Raw genomic sequence first — 19,744 nt, forward strand, 5'->3', positions numbered from 1 at the left:
CCAGTAACAGGCTGGATGCTAGAAGGGCAGTCCTTTCTAGTATTCACTGGAGATCTCTCGGCTTATTAGAAATCGCGTTTTTTGTAACAACAAGTCATCATTTACAAACTAATATTTTGTTTTCAGTAAAATAGAAAATTAGTGCAAACAGAAACCAAATAAAACTTAAACCTTCCATTAAGAAACACTTGTTTTGAATCTAAACTGAAGAAGTATTGTTATCCAATATCTTAAAGTGCGGTAGAATTGAGACACTTACGCAACATACGGGAATCTTTATTCAGGAAACGTTTCGTCACACAGTGGCTTCATCAGTCCAATACAAAGTAGAAAGCCGTAAGGAGAGGAGGAGTTTGAGGTAATCAGTCCCTCAGCCTGGAGTCGATGTGTTCAGTCCATCAATCTACGCACTACGATTCACTTGCCATGAGTTCGAACCAAACCAGTACCGTGGTTTGCGCGTAATCATGTTATTACGATATCGCAAATCATTTTCTAATTTCACAGAAACGAATTTCACTAATACATTTGACACATTATAACTTACATAACCTAACATCAGTAGACAGCTTCCTTGAGGAAAACACATCAATTATAAATATTAAAAACCTATCAAACTAAATTTGTACCTGCAGAACCTAAACCACTGAAGTTATTCATCTAATTCAAATGATATAATGTATCCAGCCCTCACAGGTCCGTATCAAATATACTGTACCCAGTATTCTCCACCAGACTCTCCACACTATGTAGATGTGTTTGTGACTTGATAAAGTCCACTGCGTTGGGCGAAACGTTGTCAATAAAGGAACGCATTATACATTTGTGTTCATTTTTCCATCCAGGATACAACAGTGTTGAAGTTGTCAAACACACGCAGGTCACACACGCAGGTCACACACGCAGGTCACACACGCAGGACACACACGCAGGACACACACGCAGGTCACACACGCAGGTCACACAAGCAGGTCACGCACGCAAGTAACACACGCAGATAACACACGCAGGTCACACACGCAGGTCACACACGCAGGTCACACACGCAGGTCACACACGCAGGTCACACACGCAGGTCACACACGCAGGTCACACACGCAGGACACACACGCAGGTCACGCAAGTAGGTCACACACGCAGGTCACAAACGCAGGACACACACGCAGGTCGCACACGCAGGTCACACACGCAGGACATAAACGCAGGTCACACACGCAGGGCACACACGCAGGTCACACACACAAGTCACACACGCAGGGCACATACGCAAGGAACACACGCAGAGCACACACGCAGGTCACACAAGCAAGGCACACACGCAGGGCACAAACGCAGGTCACACACGCTAGTCACACACGCAGGGCACACATGCAGGGCACACACACAAGTCACACACGCAAGTCACACAAGCAGGGCACACATGCAGGGCAGACGCGCAGGGCACACACGTAGGTCACACACGCAAGCCACACACGCAGGGCACACACGCAGGTCACACACGCAGGTCACACACGCAAGTGCACACACGCAAGGCACACACGCAGGTCACACAAGCCAGGCACACACGCAGGGCACACACTGAGGTCACACACGCAGGACACACACACGCAGGGCACACACGCAGGTCACACACGCAAGTCACACACGCAGGGCACACACGCAGGTCACACACGCAGGTCACACACGCAGGTCACACACGCAGGTCACACACGCAGGTCACACACGCAGGTCACACACGCAGGTCACACACGCAGGTCACACACGCAGGTCACACACGCAGGTCACACACGCAGGTCACACACGCAGGGCACACACGCAGGTCACACACGCAGGGCACACACGCAGGGCACACACGCAGGGCACACACGCAGGGCACACACGCAGGGCACACAAGCAGGGCACACACGCAGGGCAGACAAGGAGGTAACACACGCAGGTCACACACGCATGGCACACACGCAGGGCACACACGCAGGTAACACACGCAAATTACACACGCAGGGCACACACGCAGGGCACACGCAGGGAACACACGCAGGGCACACGCGCAAGTTACACACGCAGTGCACACAAGCAGGGCACACACGAAAGTCACACACGCAGGTCACACACGCAGGGCACACACGCAAGTCACACACGCAGGACACACACGCAGGGCACAAAAGCAGGTCACACACGCAAGTCACACACGCAGGTTATACACGCAGGGCTCACACGCAAGTCACACACGCAGGGCACACACGCAAGTCACACACGCAAAGCACACACGCAGGGAACACACGCAGGACACACACGCACGCAGGCACACACGCAAGTCACACACGCGTCACACAAGTCACACACGCAGGGCACACACGCAGGTCACACACGCAGGGCACACACGCAGGTCACACACGCAGGGCACACACGCAGGGCACACACGCAGGGCACACACGCAGGGCACAAAAGCAGAGCACACACGCAGGGCACACGAGGTCACACACGCAGGTCACACACGCATGGCACACAAGCACGGCACACACGCAAGACGCACACGCAGGTCACACACACACACACGCAAGTCAGACACGCAGGGCACACACGCAGGTCACACACGCAGGGCACACACGCAGGTCACACAAGCAAGTCAAACACGCAGGGCACACACGCACACACACGCAGAGTCACACACGCAGACGCACACACGCAGGTCACACACGCAAGGCACACACGCAGGGCACACACGCAGTTCACAAACGCAAGTCACACACGCAGGGCACACACGCAGGACACACACACAGTCACACACGCAAGTCACACACGCAGGCACACACGCACACACGCAGGGCAGGTCACACACGCAGGGCACACACGCAGGTCACACGCACGTCACACACGCAGTCACACACGCAAGCCACACACGCCGTGCGCGCACGCAAGGCACACACAGGTCACACACTGAAGTCACATACGCAGGGCACATACGCAGTACACACACGCAGGGCACACACGAAGGTCACACACACAAGTCACGCACGCAGGGCACACACGCAGGTCACACACGCAGGGCACACACGCAGGTCACACACGCAGGGCACACACGCAGGTCACACACGCAGGTCACACACGCAGGTCACACACGCAGGGCACACACGCAGGTCACACACGCAGGTCACACACGCAGGTCACACACGCAGGGCACACACGCAGGTCACACACGCAGGTCACACACGCAGGGCACACACGCAGGTCACACACGCAGGGCACACACGCAGGGCACACACGCAGGGAACACACGCAGGGCACACACGCAGGGCACACAAGGTCACACACGCAGGTCACACACGCAGGACACACGTATGGCACAGACGCAAGACGCACACGCAGGTCACACACGCAGGTCACACACGCAGGCAAGTCACACACGCAACACACGCAAGGGCACACACGCAGGGCACACACGCAGTCACACACGCGCAAGTCACACACGCAGTCACACACGCACACACGCACACAAGCGAGTCACACACGCAGGTCACACACGCAGGTCACACACGCAGGGAACACACGCAAGTCACACACGCAGGGCACACACGCACGTCACACATGTAAGGAACACACGCATGTCACACACGCAGGAAACACACGCAAGGTCACACACGCAGAGCACACACGCAGTCACACACGAAGGGCACACTCGCAGAGCACACACGCAGGTCACACATGCTGGGCACACAAGTAGGTCACACACGCAAGTCACACACGGAGTGCACACACGCAAGTCACACACGCACGGAACACACGCAAGGCACACACGCAGGGCACACACGCAGGTCACACACGCAGGTCACACACGCAGGTCACACACGCAGGGCACACACGCAGGTCACACACGCAGGGCACACACGCAGGTCACACACGCAGGGCACACACGCAGGACACACACGCATGGCACAGACGCAAGACGCACGCGCAGGTCACACACGCACACACACAGGGCACACTCGCAAGTTACACACGCAGTGCACACACGCAGGGCACACACGAAAGTCACACACGCAAGTCACACACGCAGGACGCACACGCAGGGCACACAAGCAGGTCACACACGCAAGTCACACACGCAGGTCACACACGCAAGCACACACAAGTGAGTCACACACGCAGGGCACACACGCAGGGAACACACGCAGGCCACACACGCAGGACACACACGCAGGGCACAAAAGCAGGTCACACACGCAAGTCACACACGCAGAATACACACGCAAGTCACACACGCAGGGCACACACGCAAGGCACACACGCAGGGCACACACGCAGGGCACACACGCAAGGCACACACGCAGGGTACACACTGAGGGCACACGCAGGGTACAAACGCAGGTCAAACACACAGGGCACACACACGCAGGGCACACGCGCAAGGCGCACACGCAGGGCACTCATGCTGGGCACACACGCAGAGCACACACGCAGGACACACACGCAGGGCACACACGAAAGTCAAACACGCAGGGCACAAACGAAAGTCATACACGCAGGGCACACATGCAAGTCACACACGCAGTTCACACACGCAGGACACACACACACGCAGTCACACACGCAGGTCACACACGCAGGCACACACGCAGGGCACACACGCAAGTCACACACACACACGCAGGGCACACACGCAGGGCACACACGCAAGTCACACACGCAAGTCACACACACACGCACGCAGGTCACACACGCACGGGCACACACGCAGTCACACACGCAGGGCACACACGCAGGGCACACAAGGAGGTCACACAAGCAGGTCACACACGCAGGACACACACGCATGGCACAGACGCAAGACGCACGCGCAGGTCACACACGCACACACACAGGGCACACTCGCAAGTTACACACGCAAGTCACACATGCAGGGCACACACGCAAGTCACACACGCAGGGCACACACGCAGGTCGCACACGCAGGGCACACACGAACGTCAAACACGCAGGGCACACACGCAGGTCACACACGCAGGGCACACACGCAAGTCACACACGCAGGGCACACACGCAAGGCACACACGCACACACGCAGGGCACACACAGGGTCACACACGCAAGTCACACACGCAAGTCACACACGCAGGGCACACACGCAGGTCACACACGCAGGTCACACACGCAGGGTCACACACGCAGGGTCACACACGCAGGTCACACACGCAAGTCACACACACACACGCAGGTCACACACGCACACACGCAGGGCACACACGCAAGCACACACGCACGGGCACACACACGCAGGTCACACACGCAGGGCACAGTCACACACGCACGTCACACACGCAGGTCACACACGCAGGTCACACACTCACGTCACACAGGCAGGGCACACACCTAGGACACACACGCAGGGCACACACGCAGGTCCCACACGCACACAGGCACACACGCAAGTCACACACGCAGGGCACACACGCAGGGCACACACGTAGGTCACACACGCACACATACACAAGTCACGCACGCAGGGCACACACGCAGGTCACACACGCAGGTCACACACGCAGGGCACATACGCAATACACACACGCACACACACGCACGTCACACACGCAGGGCACACACGCAAGTCACACACGCAGGGTCACACACGCAGGTCACACACGCAGGGCACACACGCAGGTCACACACGCACACACACAGGGGCACACACACACGGGTCACACACGCAGGGCACACACGCACACGCAGGGACACACACACGCAAGGGTCACACACGCAGGGCACACACGCAAGTCACACACGCAGGGCACACACGCAGTCACACACGCAGGGCACACACGCAGTCACACACGCAGGGCACACACGCAGGTCACACACGCACACACGCAGGGCACACACGCAGGCAGGCACACACGCACACACACGCAGGTCACACACGCAGGTCACACACACACACGCAGGTCACACAGAGCACACACGCAGGTCACACACGCAAGTCACACACGCAGGGCACACACGCAGGGCAGAAACGCAGGGCACACACTCACACCACACACGCAGGGCACACACGCAGGCACACACGCAGGTCACACACGCAGGCACACAGGTCACACACGCAGAGCACACACGCGCAGGTCACACACGCAGCGCACGGGCACACACAGTCACACACGGTCACACACGCAGGTCACACACGCAGGTCACACACGCAGGGTCACACACGCAGGTCACACACGCAGGGCACACACGCAGGTCACACACGCGCACACAGGGCACACACGCAGGGCACACACACACACGCAGGTCACACACGCAAGTCACACACGCAGGGCACACACGCAGGTCACACACGCAGGCAGGGCACACACGCAGGGCACACACGCAGGCACACACGCAGTCACACACGCAGTCACATACGCAGTCACACACGCAGGCACACACGCAGGCACACACGCAGACACAAACGCAGGTCACACACGCAGGTCACACACGCAGGTCACACACGCAAGTCACACACGCAAGTCACACACGCAGGGCACACACGCAAGTCACACACGCAAGTCACACACGTAGGGCACACACGCAAGTCACACACGCAGGGCACACATGCAGGTCGCACACGCAGGGCACACACGCAAGTCACAGACTAAGGGCACACACGCAGGTCGCATACGCAGGGCACACACGTAGGGCACACGCGCAGGGCACACACGCAGGGCACACACGCAGGTCACACACGCAGGGCACACACGCAAGTCACACACGCAGGTCACACACGCAAGTCACACACGGAGAGCACACACGCAAGTCACACACGCAAGGCACACACAGGCAACGGCACACACGCAGGTCACACACGCAGGGCACACACGCAAGTGTCACACACGCAGTCACACACGCAGGTCACACACGCACACGCAGGGCACACAAGCAGGTCACACACGCAAGTCACACACGCAGGTCACACACGCAAGTCACACACGCAGGGCACACACGCAGGTCACACACGCAGGCCACACACGCAAGTCACACACGCAGGGCACACACGCAAGTCAAACACGCAAGGCACAAACGCAAGTCACACACGCAGGGCACACACGCAGAACACACACGCAAGTCAGACACGCAGGGCACACACGCGGGTCACACACGCAGGTAACACACGCAAATCACACACGCAGGGCACACACGTCACACAGGTCACACAAGGCACACACGCAGTCACACACGCAGGGCACACACGCAGGTCACACACGCAGGTCACACACGCAGGGCGGGCACACACGCAGGCACACACGCAGGTCACACACGCAAGTTACACACGCAGTACACACACGCAGGGCACACACGCAGTGCACACACGCAGGTCACACACGCAAGGGCACACACGCAGTTCACACACGCAGGTCACACACGCAGGGCACACACGCAGGACACACACGCAGTGCACAAACGCACGTCACACACGCAAGTCACACACGCAGGGCACACACGCAGGTCGCACACGCAGGGCACACACGCAAGTCACACACCAAGGAAACACACGCAAGTCACACACGGAGAGCACACACGCAAGTCACACACGCAAGGCACACTCGCAGGTCACACACTCAGGATAAACACGCAAGTCACGCACGCAGGGCACACACGAAGGCACACACGCAGGTCACACACGCAGGTCACACACGGGCACAGTCACACACGCACGCAGGTCACACACGCAGGCACACACGCAGGTCACACACGCAAGTCACACACGAAGGTCACACACGCAAGTCACACGCGCAGGGTCACACACGCAAGTCACACACGCAGGACACACACGCAGGACACACACGCAAGTCACAGGGCACACACAGGGAAACACACGCAGGTCACACACGCAGGGCACACACGCACGCAGGGCACACACGCAAGTCACACACGCAGGGCACACACGCAGGGCACACACGCAGGTCACACACGCAAGTCACAAACGTAGGGCACACACGCAAGTCACACACGAAGGTCACACACGCAAGTCACACACACAAGGCACACACTCAAGTCACACACGCAGGGTCACACATGCAGGGCACACACGCAGGGCGCACACGCAGGTCACACACGCAGGGCACACACGCAGGGCACACACACACGTCACACACGCAAGTCACACACGCATGGCACACACGCAAGTCACACACGCAGGGCACACACGAAAGTCACACACGCAGGTTCACACACGCAAGTCACACACGCAGGGCACACACGCAGGTCACACACGCAAGTCATACACGCAAGGGCACACACACGGGCACACACGCAGGGCACACACGCAGGCCACAGACCCAAGTCACACACGCAGGGCACAAACGCAGGTCACACACGCACACACGCAAGTCACACACGCAGGCACACACTGAGGTCACACACGCAGGGCACACAAGCAAGTCACACACACACACACGCAGGTCACACATGCAAGTCACACACGCAGGGCACACACGCAAGTCACACACGCAGGGCAGGCAAGCAAGTCACACGCAGGTCACACACGCAAGTCACACACGCAGGGCACACACGCAAGTCACACACGCAGGGCACACACGCAAGTCACACACGCAGGGCACACACGCAGGGCACACAAGCAGGTCACACACGCAAGCCACACACGCAGGGCACACACGCAGGTCACACACGCAGGGCACACACGCAGGTCACACACGCAAGTCACACACGCAGGGCACACACGCAGGGCACACACGCAAGTCACACACACAGGACACACACGCAGGGCACACAAGCAGGTCACACACGCAAGTCACACACGCAGGGCACACACGCAGGTCACACACGCAAGGCACACACGCAAGTCAAACACGCAGGGAACACACGCAAGTCACACACGCAGGGCACACACGCAGGACACACACGCAAGTCAGACACGCAGGCACACACGCAAGTCACACACGCAGGCACACACGCAAGCACGCACACACGGCACACACGCAAGGGCACACACGCAAGTCACACACGCAGGGCACACACGCAGGTCACACACGCATGGCACATACGCAAGTCACACACGCAGGTCACACACGCAAGTCACACACGCAGGTCACACACGCAGGGCACACACGCACGTCACACACGCACGTCACACACGCAGGTCACAAACGCAGGGCACACACGCATGTCACACACGCAGGGCACACACTAAGGACAAACACGCAGGTCACACACGCATGGCACACACGCATGTCACACACGCAGGGCACACACGCAAGTCACACACGCAGGGCACACACGCAGGTCACAAACGCAGGCCACACACGCAAGTCACACACAGGGGTCACACACGCAGGGCACACACGCAAGTCACACACGCAGGGCACACACGCAGGTAACACACGCACACACACGCAGGGCACACACGCAGGTCACACCCGCAGGGCACACACGCAGGGCACACACGCAGGCACACACGCAGGTCACACACGCAGGGTCACACACGCAGGTCACACACGCACGGTCACACACGCACGCAGGGCACACACACGCAGGGCACACACGCAAGGTCACACACGCAGTCACACACGCAGGGCACACACGCAGGCACACACGCAGGGCACACGCAGGGTCACACACACACACGCAAGTCACACAAGCATGGCACACACGCAGGGCACACACGCAGGTCGCACAAGCAGGTCACACACGCAGGTCACACACGCAAGGGCACACACGCAGGCACACACGCAGGGCACACACGCAAGTCACACACGCAAGTCACACACGCAGGGCACACACGGAGGTCACACACGCAGGTCACACAAGCAGGTAACACACGCACACACGCAGGGCACACACGCAGGTCACACACGCAAGTCACACACGCAGGGCACACACGCAAGACACACACGCAGGGCACACACGCAGGGCACACACGCGCACACACGCAGGGCACACACACGCACACACACGCAGGTCACACACGTAGGTCACACACGCAGGTCACACACGCAGTCACACACGCAAGTCACACACGCAGGGCACACACGCAGGTCAGTCACACACGCAGGGCACACACACACACAAGTCACACACGCAAGTCACACACGCAGGTCACACACGCAGGGCACACACAAGTGAGTCACACACGTAGGGCACACACGCAGGTCACACACTCAGGCCACACACGCAAGTCACACACGCAGGGCACACACGCAAGTCAAACATGCAGGGCACACACGCAAGTCACACACGCAGGGCACACACGCAAGGCACACACGCAGTCACACACACACGCAAGTCACACACGCAGGGCACACACGCAGGTCACACACGCAGGGTCACACACGCAGGGTCACACACGCAAGGCACACACGCAAGTCACACACGCAGGGCGCACATGCACACACGCAGGGCACACACGCAAGCAGGAAACACACGCAAGTCACACACGCAGAGCACACACGCAAGCCACACACGCAAGGCACACACGCAGGTCACAAACGACGGCACACACGCAGTCACACACGCAGGGCACACACGCAGGGCACACACGCAGGTCACACACGTAAGTCATACAGGCATGGCACACACGCAAGTCACACACGAAAGTCTCACACGCAGTCCACACACGCAAGTCACACGAGCAGGGCGCACACGCAAGTGACACACACGAAGGGCACACACGCAGGTCACACACGCAGGTCACAAACGCAGGTCACACACGCAAGTCACACACGCAGGGCACACACGCAGGTCACACACGCAAGTCACACACGCAGAGCACACACGCAAATCACACACGCAGGGCACACACGCAAGGCACACACGCGGTTCACACGCAAAGGACACACGCAGGGTACACACACAGGGCACAAACGCAGGTCACACACGCAAGTTACACACGCAGGGCACACACGCAGGGCACACACGCAAGTTACAAACGAAGGGCACATACGCAGGTCACTCAGGCACTCACGCAGATTACACACGCAAGTCACACATGCAGGGCACAAGCACAGGGCACACACGAAGGTCACACACGCAAGCCACACACGCATGGCACACACGCAGGGCACACACGCAGGTCACACACGCAGGTCACACACGCAGGGTACACACGCAGGGCACACACGCTGGTCACACACGCAAGTCACATACGCAGGGCACACACGCAGGACACATACGCAGGGCACACGCAGCAGGGCACACACGCAGGGAACACACGCAGGGCACACACGCAGGTCACACACGCACACACGCAGGGCACACACGCGCAAGCAGGGCACACACAAGCAAGCACACACAAATCACACACGCATGGCACACACGCAGGGCAACACACGCAGGGCACACACGCAAGCCACACACGCAGGGCACACACGCAGGGCACACACGCAGGGCACACACGCAGGTCACACACGCACGTCACACACGGAGGTCACACACACGCACACGCAGGCACACACGCACGCCACACACGCAGGGCACACACGCAGGGCACACTCGAAAGTCACACATGCAAGTCACACACGCAGTTCACACACGCAAGTTACACACGAAGGTCACACACTCAATTCACACACGCAGGTCACACACGCAGGACACAAACGCATGGCACACACGCAAGACACACACGCGGGTCACACACGCAGAGCACAAACGCAGGTCACACACGCAAGTCACTCACGCACACGCATGGCACACACGCAAATCACACACGCAGGGCGCACACCCAAGTGACACGCGCAGGGCACACACGCAGGTCACACACGCAAGTCTTGCACGCAAGGCACACACGCAAGTCACACACGAAGGTAACACACGCAAGTCACACACGCAGGGCACACTCCCAGGGCACACACATGCAGAGCATACAAGCGAGTCACACACGCAGGTCACACGCTCAGAGCACACACGCAGGTCACACACGCAAGTCACACACGCAGGGCACACATGCAGGTCACACACGCAGGTCACACACGCAAAGCACACACGCAGGGCACACACGCAGGTCACACACGCAAGTCACACAGGCAGGGCACACACCCAGTGCACACACGCAACGCACACACGCAGGACACACACACGCAGGGCACACACGCAAGTCACACACGCAGGGCACACACGCAGAGTACACACGCAGGGCACACATGCAAATCACACACGCATGGAACGTATGCAGCGCACACACGCAGATCACACACGCAAGTCACACACGCAGGTCACACACGCAGGTCACACACGCAAGTCACACACGCAGCGCACACACGAAGGGCACACACGCAGGTCACACTCGCAGGTCACACATGCAGGGCACACACGCAGGACACACACGCATGTCACACACGCAAGTGACACACGCAGGGCACACACCAGGACACACACGGAAGGCACACGTGCAGGACACACACATCACACACGCAGGCACACACGCAGGGCACACATGCAGGTCACACACGCAGGTCACACACGCAAGGCACACACGCAGGGCACACGCGCAGGGCACACACGCAAGCCACACACACCTAGGACACACACGCAGGGCACACACGCAGGTCACATACACAAGTCACACAGGCAGGGCACACACCCAGGACACACACGCAAGGCACACAAGCAGGGCACACATATAGCGCGCACGCAGGGCACACACGCAGGGCACACACCCAGGACACACACGCAGCGTACACACGCAGGACACACACACACGCAGCTCACACACGCAGGACACACACACGCAGCTCACACACGCAGGACACACACACGCAGTGCACACATGCAGGACACAAACACGCAGGGCACACACGCATGGCACACACGCAGGGCACTCATGCAGGGCACACTCGCAGAACATTCACGCAGGACACACATGCAGGGGACTCATGCACGACACACACGCAGGACACACACGCAGGACACACACGCAGGACACACGCTGGACACACATGCAGGACACACACGCAGGTCACACACGCATATTAACGTGTGGCTTCCACGGTGGTCAAGACGCACTACTTAACATGGTGTTTAAAAAACCGGAAAGTGATGCTGTGATTGTTCCATAAAAAAACATAAGAAAATGTAACCTCAATATATTTTAAAACTCTTTAATAATGTGAATTTTCATTTTTTTTTTCTATTTTCTTATTCACATTCAATATATAATTCTCTGCAATGTGTTGAGAAACTATTTGCTTTTCATTTTTTAATAAAATCCAATTTATCCCATAAAATAGGTTTATTGGCACAACAGAGCCAACAGAATTTTAGGTTTGAAGACAATGAGTTGACGCATTTTAATTAATAATATTGGTAAATTTGAAATATGCCAAAGTCAAAGTTAACGTCACGTTCCTTTTAATAAATCCTACCAACAACGCAAGTTTGACACCGATCAGAGAAATTATTATTCAGTAACTGATCCGGTTCTAATGTAACCAATGTTTTAAAAACTTTCAGTGAAATTTCAGTTTTTTTCCCCTAGTTAGACTAGACGTATGAGTTATGTTAAGTAAGACACATATACAACAGTGAGGTATCTTTATTTCGAAATGTTTCGCTTACACAGTAAACTTCTTCAGTCGAGTACAGAAGACTTGCAGAAACAGTAGAGTTGTAACGGCGATATAATAAGTCCATCACCCTTGAAGACGTAGTTTTGAGGTGGTCAGTCTCTCAGCCTGGAGAAGAGTTTTGCTCCATAGTCTGGATCAGTGTGAAGTTTAAGCAGCAGTATAGAGACTTACATACTGTCGGAAAGTGAGGCGCAGTTTACTTGCAGAAGAAAAAGGTCACGTCCCTCTTAAACCCATCTCTTCTCACTTGAAAAAGTTGTCAAAGGTGTTTTCTGTACCAAGATACCGAATATGACAATGGTAAACAACTCCGACAGTTGTGATGGTACTGTGTTCTGTTTATACAAGGTATGTTTCCTCTTATCGAGTACATCACCAATAATGGGGAAATGGAACAGAATTCTTCCTCAGTAAGCCATGAGTGTAGTAAGAGGCGACTAAGATGCCATGACCAAGGGACTAGTAACCCCTTCTCCTGTATATATTACTTAAGTTAAATGGAGAAATTTTCGTTTTTCCTTTTGGGCCGCCCCGCGTCGGTGGGATCCGGCCGGTTTGTTGAAAGAAGAAACAGAAGCATTCTTTAATTAATGAATATAATTGGAAATCATAATTTATTCAATAAAATTGGCAAATTGGGACTTATGCTACCCATACTAGGCAGATCCTTCTCAAAACCAATTATTCTCATCTACTAACTGTCTAACCTTTTCAATAGATTCCCAAGAATTTGCTTCATTACTCAGGTACTAAGACAGTGCAGCCCCTCACACTTATATATACGTGAAATCCCATTTTAAAACTACCAAAAATTTGAGCTTCAATTACCCTACTTGGCAGATTGTTCTAATCATCAACAACTCTGTTTGAAAACCAGTACATTCCCACGTCGTTTCTAAATTTAAATTTGTCTAGTAAAAATCTTTTATTTCTAGTTCTTACTCATTCGATATAAAAGTACTTTGTTTATATCATGTTTGTTTATGCGCATCATCCACATATATACTTCAGAAATATCTCCTGTCGTTCAGCGACTTTGAAAAGAGTGGTGGTTCAAGGTTCTCAATCTATCCTCGTATGAAAGTTGCCTTATATCGTGGATAAATTTTGTCATCCTCCTTTGTATGTTCTACAATGCATTTATGTCAGTTATGTAATACTGCGACCAAAACTGAGCTGAATAATCTAGGCGAGGTTTTACTGGGGATGAATAAAAGTAAATTACTTATACTTCTTGACATAAATCTGAGCATTCTGTTCGCCTAATTGCGCACCCTTGGGCAATGTTGTCTTGACTTCAAATTTCTGTTTAACATGACCCCCAAGACTTTATCACATTCTATATAATGGAACTCTTCATTAACTGGTTTTAACTATTTAGGTTGTTTTCATCTCCAGCGATTAAAACCACTCACTCGTTCACTCTGAACTACATCTGCCACTCTTCAGACAATGACCTTAATTTGTCCAAATCTTCTTGAAGTTCAATTGTGTTCTCTGAATTTATAATTGGGCTTAGGGTGTGGCATGCTAAGAGTATGTTACATTTTATATAAGTATAGGTATAGGTATGACTCATGACCAGAGAATCTTGTCCATTTGCCTCATTGTATATAGTTGTTTATAGTGTACATAGGCTGTATATATCTATTGTAAATATCTGATTATTTTGGTGAAGGAAATACAAACATCTACTTTCTGCTACCCTTTTGCTCGTTCGGGTTACAGTTAAATGTACAGTCCAGTAGTCAACACCTGTGTTCCTAATAGTTCTATTAAAACTATTTAAAAAAGCAGTCCTGAACTGCTTACAGGAATGGATCCCAAAAGTTTCTGCTGAAGAAATCAAATTACTTTGACTTAAGGAATCATAGATCAGGTTATATTTGTTTAATATTATATTAAATAAAAAATAAACATAATTTTCATTACATTAAGATCGATTTTCGCAGATTTATTGCACAAACCAAATGTATGTCCTAGCTGTGGCTTCTGATAATATTCTATGATGTTTGTTTCACTTATTTTATTTCCCACTTCTTATCATATCAGTTTTGTCACTGACACATTAACCTCATCAATGTCGTGTAATCAAACTTTTTTCCTTAGTATTGTAGTCATAACCTGACCTTAAGATATTAAATATATTCAGATCTCACCTCTGGAAACACCAACTGCAAGAGACTTGTCTCTCCACTTTCTTTTATCTTTCTTCCCCTTCTAAAATCACTCATTAACGATTTAAACACTGCGCTACGGCCATTATTGATCAGATATATGCACTTTTTTTCTGAATAGTGGTCACAACCATGATCTGTTGTTAATAAATGTTTTTTTTTATGATCACTTGTGTCAACACCGTCGCTGCAACACTGACCCGATGCTGCCCCTAACTCACGATTCTTGTAAAAACACCCATATTCAAATTAAATTGTATTTTTTTTTACCTTATCACGCTTTTCAGAATCTGGACACCATGTTATGCTCTTGTAGATATGCTCACTGACTCTGTCACATACAGATACAACAGGAAAGACTCTAAGATCATAAATAAAACGATGAATGTTGAGAGCACTGTTTAAGGATATTGCTTCACTTGTGTGTGTGTGTGTGTGTGTGTGTGTGTGTGTGTGTGTGTGTGTGTGTGTGTGTGTGTGTGTGTGTGTGTGTGTGCGTGTGTGTGTGTGTGTGTGTGTGTGTGTGTGTGTGTGTGTGTGTGTGTTTGTGTGTGTTTGTGTGTGTGTGTGTGTGTGTGTGTGTGCGAGTGTGTGTACTCACCTAATTGTGGTTGCAGTGGTCGAGAGTCAGCTCCTGGCCCCGTCTCTTCACTGAGTGCTACTAGATCCTCCCTCTTCCTATTCCATGAGCTTTATCAAACCTCACCTTAAAGCTATGTATGGTTCCTGCCTCCAATACCTCACTTGCTAGGCTATTTCACTTCCTGACTACTATATGACTGAAGAAATACTTCCTAACATCCCTTTGACTCATCTGGGTCTTCAGTTTCCAATTGTGACCCCTTGTTTCTTTGTCCCCTCTCTGGAACAGCCTGTCTCTGTCCACCTTGTCTATTCCACGCAGTATTTTGTATGTCGTTATCATGTCTCCCCAACCCCTCCTGTCCTCCAGTATCTTCACGCCGATTTCCCTTAACCTTCATTCGCAGGACATTGCCCTTAGCTCTGGAACTAACCTTGTCGCAAACGTTTGCACTTTCTCTCATTTCATGACGTGCTTAATCAAGTGTGGGTTCCGAACAGGTGCAGCATACTCCAGTATAGGTCTGACGTACACGGAGTAGTGTCTTGTAAGATTCCTTACTAAAGTATCGGAAAGCAATTCCCAGGTTTGCCAGGCGCCCATATTTTGCAGCAGTTATCTGGTTGATGTGAGCTTCTGGGGACGTGCTCGCTGTTATACTCACCCAAAGATCTTTCCCTTAGAGTGAGGTTTGCAGTATTTGGCCACCTAGCCTATACTTTGTCTGCGGTCTTCTTTGCCCTTCCCGATCTTCATGACTTTGCATTTGCCGGGGTTAAATTCGAGAAGCCAGTTGCTGGACCAGGTGTTCAACCTGTCAAGGTCTCTTTAAAGCCCTACGTGATCCACATCTGATTTAATTCTCCTTATTAACTTCACATCATCTGCGAACAGGGACACATCAGAGTCTATCCCTTCCATTTCTTCATTCACATATACCAAAAATAGCACTGGTCTTAGGACGGACCCCTGTGGAACCCCGCTCGTCACAGGTGCCCACAATGATACCTCATCACGTACCGTGACTCGTTGTTGCCTCCCTGTCAGGTATTCTCTGATCCATTGCAGTGTCCTTCCTGTTATAGGCGCCTGATCCTCTAGCTTCTGCAATAATCTCTTGTGTGGAACTGTGTTGAAAGCCTTCTTGCAGTCCATGAAAATACAATCATCCCACCCCTGTCTCTCGTCTCGTGTGTGAGTGTGTGTGTGTGTGTGTGTGTGTGTGTGTGTGTGTGTGTGTGTGTGTGTGTGTGTGTGTGTGTGTGTGTGTGTGTGTGTGTGTGTGTGTGTAGTGTGTGTGTGTGTGTTTGTGTGTGTGTGTGTGTGTGTGTGTGTGTGTGTGTGTGTGCGTGTGTGTGTGTGTGTGTGTGTGTGTGTGTGTGTGTGTGTGTGTGTGTGTGTGTGTGTGTGTGTGTGTGTGTGTGTGTGTGTGTGTGTGTGTGTGTGTGTGTGTGTGTGTGTGTGTGTGTGTGTGTGTGTGTGTGTGTGTGTGTGCATGTGTGTGTACTCACCTAATTGTTCTCACCTAATTGTGGTAGCAGGGGTCGAGACTCAGCTCCTGACCCAGCCTCTTCACTAAGTGCTACTAGGTCCTCCCTCTCCCTGCTCCATGAGCTTTGTCATACCTCATCTTAAGGCTATGTATGGTTCCTGCCTCCACTACCTCACTTGCTAGGCTATTCCACTTCCTGACTACTCTATGACTGAAGAAATACTTCCTAACGTCCCTTTGATTCATCTGGGTCTTCAACTTCCAATTGTGACCCCTTGTTTCTGTGTCCCCTCTCTGGAACATCCTGTCTCTGTCCACCTTGTCTGTTCCACGCACTATTTTGTATGTCGTTATCATGTCTCCCCAACCCCTCCTGTACTCCAGTATCGTCATGCCGATTTCCCTTAACTTTTCTTCGTAGGACATTGCCCTTAGCTCTGGAACTCTCCTTGTCACCAACCTTTGCACTTTCTCTAATTTCTTGACGTGCTTGAACAAGGGTGGGTTCCAAACAGGTGCTGCATACTCCAGAATGGGCCTGACGTACACGGTGTAGAGTGTCTTGAACGATTCCTTACTAAGGTATCGGAACGCTATTCTCAGTTTTGCCAGGCGCCCATATTCTGCAGCAGTTATCTGGTTGATGTGTGCTTCCGGGGACGTGCTCGGTGTTATACTCACCCCAAGATCTTTCTTCTTGAGCGAGATTTGCAGTCTTTGGCCACCTAGCCTATACTCCGTCTGCGGTCTTCTTTGCCCTTTCCCGATCTTCATGACCTTGCATTTTGCAGGGTTAAATTCGAGAAGGTAGTTGCTGGACCAGGTGCCCTGCCTCTCCAGGTCTCTATGAGGCCTTGCCTGATTCTCATCTGATTTAATTCTCCTAATTAACTTCACATCACATGTGAACAGGGACACTTCTGTGTCTAATCCTTCCATCATGTCATTCACATATACCAAAAATAGCACTGGTCCTAGACCGACCCCTGTGGGACCCCGCTCGTCACAGGTACCCATTGTGATACCTCATCACATACCTTGACTCATTGTTGCATACCTGTCAGGTATTCTCTGTATTCTCTGATCCATTGCAATGCCCTTCCTGTTTTGAGTGCCTGATCCTCTAGCTTCTGCGCTAATCTCTTGTGAGAAACAGTGTCAAAGGCCTTCTTGCAGTCCAAGAAGATGCAATCAACCCACTCCTCTCTCTCGTGTCTTAATTCTCTTACTGTATCATAAAACTACAGAAGGTTTGTGACACAGGATTTGCCTTACATAAATTAGTGCTTGTTGGTGTTTATATTCTTGTTACGTTCCCGGTGCTCCACCACTCTCCTCCTGTTAATCTTCTCTATGACTTTGCATACTATACACGTCAGTGACACTGGTCTATAGTTTAGTGCCTCTTTTCTGTCTCCTTTTTTAAAAATGGGAACTATATTTGCCATCTTCATATCTCAGGTAGTTGCCCAGTTTCAAGGGATGTGTTGAAGATTGTGGTTAGTGGTACACACAGCATTTCTGCTCCCTCTCTAAGGACCCATGGGGAGATGTTGTCCGGTCCCATTGCCTTTGAGGTATCTAGTTCCCTTAGCAGCTTCACCTCCTCCTCAGTTGTGTTATGTCATCCAACACTTATTGGTATATTCCTTGCTGGTGTCCCCCTCTGTTTTGTCCTCTCAGAGGCCTTCCTGTCTCCACTGTAAATACTTCCTTAAATCTCATGTTGAGCTCCTCACATACCTCTTGATCGTTTCTTGATCGTTTCCCACCTTCTTTTATCAGCCTGATCGCCTGGTCCTTGAGTGTTGTCTTCCTTCTAATTTGGCTATAAAACAGTTTCGAGTCAGACTTGACTTTCGATGCTATGTCGTTTTCGTACTGTCGCTGGGCCTCTCTCCTTAGCTGTACATACTTGTTTCTGGTTCTTCGACTAATCTCTTTA

General features: G+C 53.0%; 1 protein-coding gene across 2 annotated transcripts in view; it reads right to left on the reverse strand.

Moving 5' to 3' along the window:
• Positions 1-19,744, reverse strand: part of LOC128687972 (L-threonine 3-dehydrogenase-like) — a 114,937-nt gene that overhangs the window by 85,685 nt on the left and 9,508 nt on the right. Inside the window, exon 1 of one of the 2 annotated variants that reach the window (XM_070082172.1) lies at positions 13,537-13,555. The exons of the other annotated variant lie outside the window; for it this stretch is intronic. The gene's annotated coding sequence lies outside the window, so the exon portion shown is untranslated. Of the gene's footprint in view, positions 1-13,536; positions 13,556-19,744 lie in introns of those variants that run through there. 2 annotated transcript variants of the gene reach the window in all.

Source organism: Cherax quadricarinatus, chromosome 1 (assembly GCF_038502225.1).
Source record: "Cherax quadricarinatus isolate ZL_2023a chromosome 1, ASM3850222v1, whole genome shotgun sequence".
NCBI lineage: Eukaryota > Metazoa > Arthropoda > Malacostraca > Decapoda > Parastacidae > Cherax > Cherax quadricarinatus.